The sequence below is a fragment of the Vombatus ursinus genome, unplaced genomic scaffold (assembly GCF_900497805.2).
Source record: "Vombatus ursinus unplaced genomic scaffold, bare-nosed wombat genome assembly UNPS02014775.1, whole genome shotgun sequence".
Taxonomy (NCBI): domain Eukaryota; kingdom Metazoa; phylum Chordata; class Mammalia; order Diprotodontia; family Vombatidae; genus Vombatus; species Vombatus ursinus.
The window spans coordinates 4,513,691-4,519,553 of record NW_020954553.1 but is presented as its reverse complement, the minus strand read 5'-3'; the positions used below and the strand labels follow the sequence as shown (position 1 = coordinate 4,519,553).

Below are 5,863 nucleotides of genomic sequence, written 5' to 3'. Positions count from 1 at the left end.
ATCCCTGGAAAGTATACTGCCAAGGTAAGTGAACTTATCCATAGCATTCAGAATTTCTCAATTTGCTGTAACTGATGGTTCCACACATGTATGTTGTGGTACTGGCTAGTGGAGAACCTGTGTTTCCTTAGTGTTAATTGTTAGGCCAAAATTAGCACAAGCAGCAGAGAACTGAGCCATACTTTGCTGCATCTCAGCCTCAGAGGCTGCATTGAATGCACAATCATCTGTGAACAAAATGTCACATACTAATTCTCCCTCCACTTTAGACTTGGCTTATAGCCTTTTCAAGTTAAATAATTTACCGTCAGTGCAGTATCAGACCTTGATGCCATTTTCGTCCTTGTTGAAAGCATCTGACAACGTTGCTGAAAACATCATGCTAAAAAAAGCATGGGAGCAAGCACGCAGCCCTGCTTCACTCCATTGCTGACTGGGAAAGCATGAGAGCATCATCCATTATCCAGAACCCATGAAGGCATGCCATCATGAAACTGCTGTGTAATACTGATGAACTTCTCCAAGCAATCAAATTTTGCCATAATTTTCCAAAAGCCCTCATGCTTATCAAAGTCCTTGGTCAGATCAGTGAACATGGTGTACAGACCTCTGTTTTGCTCCTGGCATTTCTCCTGGAGTTGGGCAGCAAACTTATCAACTGTTCCTTGGCCCTTTCTGAAGTCACACTGGCTTTCTTGTAGATGACCATCCTCCAGATGAAGGATCAGCCTATTTTTTTTCTTTGGTGAAGCAATCAGGGTTAAGTAACTTGCCCAGGGTCACACAGCTAGTAAGTTTCAAGTGTCTGAGGCCGGATTTGAACTCAGTTCCTCCTGACTCCAAGGCCAGAGCTCCATCTACTGTGCCACCTAGTTGCCCCTAGGATTAGCCTATTATGGAGGACACTGGCAAGAATCTTGCCAGCAGTGACTAGGAGAGAGACCACCCCCACCACATGGTTGTCACAGAACAACCTATTTTCTTTACCTTTATAGAGGTGGACAATGGAGGTATCCTTGAACTCCTGGGGGATAACCGCCTCTTGCCATATAACCCAGAAAATTTCAGTCAGCTTTTGTAGCAGCAGTGGACCCCCTGCCTTGTAAATCTCAGCTGGAACAGAATCAGCACCAGGCACTTTGCCACATGAAAGGAGCTTAATGGCATCCAAAACCTCTTCTTCAGTTTCAAGTTCAGCTAGAGAGGGATTGACTTCAAACTGAGGTATGCCGTCAATGGCTTCAGCAGTGGTTGATGATGGTCTGTTGAAAATACTATGGAAGTGTTCAACCCATCTCTCTAGGATCATGTCCTTATCACTAATCAACATGTGCTGAGTAGTTGAGATGCACCATAGGTCTTTGGCCCATAAATAGCCTTCAGGGCATTGTAAAAGTGCTTTGGATTGTTATTATCAGCGTAAAACTGAATTTCATCTGCCTTCTTACTGAGCCAAGAATCCTGCATCTCTCTAAGCTTCACTTGTACCTTGCTTTTGTTCATTGTTGTTGTAGTTTTTCTTTCTTTTTTTTTTGGTGAGGCAATCGGGGTTAAGTGACTTGCCCAGGGTCACACAGCTTTTAAGTGTCAAGTGTCTGAGGCCGGATTTGAACTCAGGTCCTCCTGACTCTAAGGCCAGTGCTCTATCCACTGCGCCACCTAGTTGCCCTTGTACCTTCCTTTTGATGGTGTTAAATGCTGCCTTCTTAGAGATGGATGAACTATCTTGCTGGTAAACCTTGTGGAGTTCTCATTTTTTTTTTTCATCTTGCAGATTCTGACTTTCCCTATCATTTTCATCAAACAAATCTTGGTCCTTGCAAGTGTTCTGACCCAGTTAAGTAAATACTGTGTTATACACCAGATCTCTGAAAGCTGCCCACTTCTTTTCTGCTCCACTGTTGCCAACCATGTGTTGGCTCAGCTTTCCCTCCCAATGAAAAACAAACTGTTCATGCAGGAAGAAGTGCTCTAATCTGTTGACATTGTCTTCTGGTAGTCATGTTGTCTTGGAGCTGCTGCTTTTGTTGAATGCAAATATTTAGGTTGGACAGGATAAGACTACGATCAGTCCGGTGCTCTGCACCACACATCACCTTCGTCACTCTCACATCCTGTCTCATCTCCTTACAATGACACAGGCTCTTAAATGCCAATGTTTGCTGAGAGGGTGCATTCACAAACTTTTATTGCATTTAGGCAAGTGGAAGACAGTGCTGGTGATGAGGTCATGAGACACACAAGGATTCGCTAGTAAGTGACCATTGCTGTTGCTCTTTCTGACTTCATTCCTGCCAAAGACTCCCTATCGTGTCTGGTCGTGTATACCTCTTCTTGCATTAAAGTCACCCAGAATTATAAGCTTGTCCTCTTTTAGCACATTGATGATGAGGGTCTCTAAGTCTTCATAATTTTTTTTCTTTGTCCTCATCAGGGTTCACCATGGAGGAAGCATACGCACACTGATGATAGTGACATAGTACTTTCCTGCCAGTGGCATTCCTATTGTAATGAGTCTGTTTTTTGCTCCTTTTGGGAGGCATACAAGCTTATTGACTAGATTATTTTTGATTGCAAAACCTATGCCAGCTTCATGGCGCTCCCCATCCCTGTGACCACTCCAGAAAAATGTGTATCCAGCTATGACTTCAGTAACTTGACCTCCGTTTGCCAGCCTTGTACCACTCAGGGCTGCTATTTGAATGTGATACCTACTTAGTTCTCTCAAAACAGGAGCTAGTTTGTCTTTCAGGTCTACTGGATTTCGTATTGTCCATAAGTGTGCCCACATTCCATGTACCGATGTGAGTAGAATCATGTTTGCAAAAGTTTTTGTACGTTTTTTTTGTGTGTTTCAACTGCATGGTATGATCTCTCCTGGCCATGGTAAGCAGACCAGGATTAGGTCTGCAGCAGACAATTTTTAGGGCATCTTTTCTAGACCCTTCCTCACAGCAAGAGGTGAGCAGTGCAATCCTTAAAAGTTTGCTTAGACACCCAAGGGGCTGCTGAATCCCACTGCTGCTTCCAGTAAGAAGTTGACCCTATAGCCTGGGCCACCTGTGTGCGGTGTTGTGGCTACAGCTCCCAGTGTATCCGCATCTGCTGCTTCTTCACTTGCCAGTTGCCACAGGACTTTGAGGTAGATAAAAATGATAAAATGGTTTGGGTGATGTCTTTTGACTTGTGCATATTTAAGTGAGGCAGAGTTGTACAAAGTCATCAGCCTCACTCTCTCTTCCAGAGTCACTGAAGTCCAGTGGCAAGACAGAAATCAGGATGACTGGTGATAGCCAGCGATGCAGTGGATGACCTTAGCATCTTCATTGTCTGACTAAGCTCTAGGCACTCCACAATTCCTGCTTCAGCTGCCTTCATGGCCCATTGGAACAAATTGTTCTCATCTGCCCATTCTGGGAGAGGGGATGTCTTCACATGTTTGTGATAAAGTACTATTATGATATAAGAGAGGACCAGGGCTGGGGGGGCAGGGGGGGTGGTTCAGAAAAACATAGCAGGACTTACATGAACTGATACAAAGTGAAGTGAAAAGAACCAGGAGATAGATCATTGTGCTCAGTAACAATGTTGTAATGATGATCAACTGTAAAAGACTTGGATATTCTGATCAATACAATACAGATATTGCCAAAGGACTCATGATGAAAAAATGCTATCCACCTCCAGAAAGAACTAATGAACTGTAAGTGCAAGCTGAAGAAGTATAATTTTCTCTTTATTTTTCTTGCTTTTTTTAATGTGACTAATTTGGAAATATATTTTGCATGATTTCAAATGTATAACTGATATCATATTGCTTGCCTTCTCAGTAGGTAAAGGAGGGGTGGGAGGGAAAGAATTTGGAGCTCAAATTTTTTTTTTAAATGTTAAAAATAAATAATTTTTAAAAAAGAAATCAAATGAGATAATATATGTAAAGTGTTTTGTAAATCTTAAAGTGATATGAATTAGCTATTATTAATATTACTAATAAACACATTTACTTTTCTAAAAAAAATTCTTGTTTGTTGACTTGACTTGATGGCTTGCAGGGAGAACAATGGGTACAGGACAGCTGTCTTCCAATACATAAAGATGGGTCATGGGAAGAGGGGTCAGCTTGTTCTCTCTGCTTGCAGAGGGCAGAACTAGGGGCAATGAATGAATAGATATGTAAAGAGTCAAATGTAAGCGCGGTGTCAGGAAAACAAAAAACATCCTAACAAGAAGAGATTTCCAAAGAGTGGAATGGGTTACCTATCGACAACTCCCAGTTATTGCACAGACTGGATGACGGCTCCCAGGGGATGCTGTAGTTTAAGCATCTGACACCATCGCGCCGCCCTCTCCCCAACCAATAACTAAACAGGTCGCCTACAATTGGTGAGCTTGACAGGCGAAAGGAGAATTCTCTCCGCTGGTAGGCTGAGGCTGCTGTCACTTGGCCCGAGACTGGCCCTAAGCTCGGCGCGAGGCACCCTGGGAGTTGTAGTCCAGAGTATCGCCCGTCTCCCAGGAGAGAAGCGGCGCAAGGACCTGGAGTCCCAGTGTCCCCCGCGCGTGGAGCCCTCGGGGGCTTCCGTCGAGAGAGCTGAGCGGAGCTGAGCGTTGCAGAGAAAAGCTGGCTGGGCACCGGGACAGACTGGCCGGGTCAGGGCTGGTGAGTCGGGGGCGGGGCGGGGGCGCTTTATTCCCGAGCCGGCCCGGGACAGACGTCCTGGACGCCGCCGCCGCTTTGGCCGGAAGAATGTGCGAGGCCCGGGAGCCGGGGCAGACCCCGCAGCGGCCCGCCCATTTTACAGCTGGGAAGACTGAGGTCCGGCAGGAACTCCGACTCCACATTCAGCGCTCAGAGCTGGCAGGGACTTCAGAGGCCATCCGGTGCAACCCTCCCCCATTTGCCGTCGAAGAAACTGAGTCCCAGAGAGGCGAAGCGACTTGTCACAGAAGTTGTTCCTCGCACAGTGGGAACTCGAACCTAGGTCCTCAGCCTGACTCCCAGACCCAGAGCTCATAGATGACACTTTGCCCCGAATCCACTTTTCTCCTTAATGTTTGTTGAATGTTTGAGAAGCTGCCCCAAACAGTGGAAGAAGAGCTGGATCCGGGGTTTAGAGAGCAGGTTGGGGCTGTCCTTTTATCCTCAGCCCGGTGCAAAAAACCCTTACAAGTGCTAATAGATAGCATCTATATAGCTCTTGATAAATGTGATCTCATTTAATCTCGTAACCCTGGGAGGCAGGTGTTGTTATTGTCCCCATTTTAAAGTGGAAAAAACAGAAGCAGACAGAGATTAAGTGGTTTGTCCAGGGTCACACTTCTGAGGTCAGATCTGAACTCAAGTCTTCTTGCCTCCAGATCTAGTGTTCCATCTACTGCACCTCCTAGCTGCCTTCAACAACCGCTTGTTGAATTCCAGCTTTCTATCTGTGCGACCTTGGGCAAATCTCCTCCCATTTTTGTGCTTCGGTTTCTTCCTCTGTAAATTGAGGCATTTTCCTGCCAGCGCTAGGGCCCAGCTTCTTCCCCCATAGACTCTTAATAAATGCTTATTGAATGAATGAGTTGTATGGGTATGGGGCTTACTGAATAGCTTTGTTTAGATACAACCAAAGGGAGAGTCCTGCCCTCATCACCTAGTGTGATGTTTCCCTAGATTACTGAACTCATGATTTCACCCTCTATACATTTAAAGTACAGAACCTTAACAATGCACACTCACTGCTCCTTAAAAGCTATACTCTGCTTCTTGCCTCCTAAATTCATTCTTCCACAGAAACTGTTCCAAGCTTTTTCTTTTTTCACAATCACTCACACACACACACACACACACACACACACACACACACACACACACACACAC

The 5,863-nt window shown here is 45.2% G+C and overlaps 1 protein-coding gene across 2 annotated transcripts in view; it reads left to right on the top strand.

The window, feature by feature from the left end:
- The first annotated feature begins 4,576 nt into the window (after window positions 1-4,576).
- Window positions 4,577-5,863, top strand: part of LOC114044738 (zinc finger and SCAN domain-containing protein 20-like) — a 28,256-nt gene continuing 26,969 nt past the window's right edge. For both annotated transcript variants that reach the window (XM_027864376.1, XM_027864375.1), the window contains exon 1: window positions 4,577-4,660. The gene's annotated coding sequence lies outside the window, so the exon portion shown is untranslated. The remainder of the gene's footprint in view (window positions 4,661-5,863) is intronic.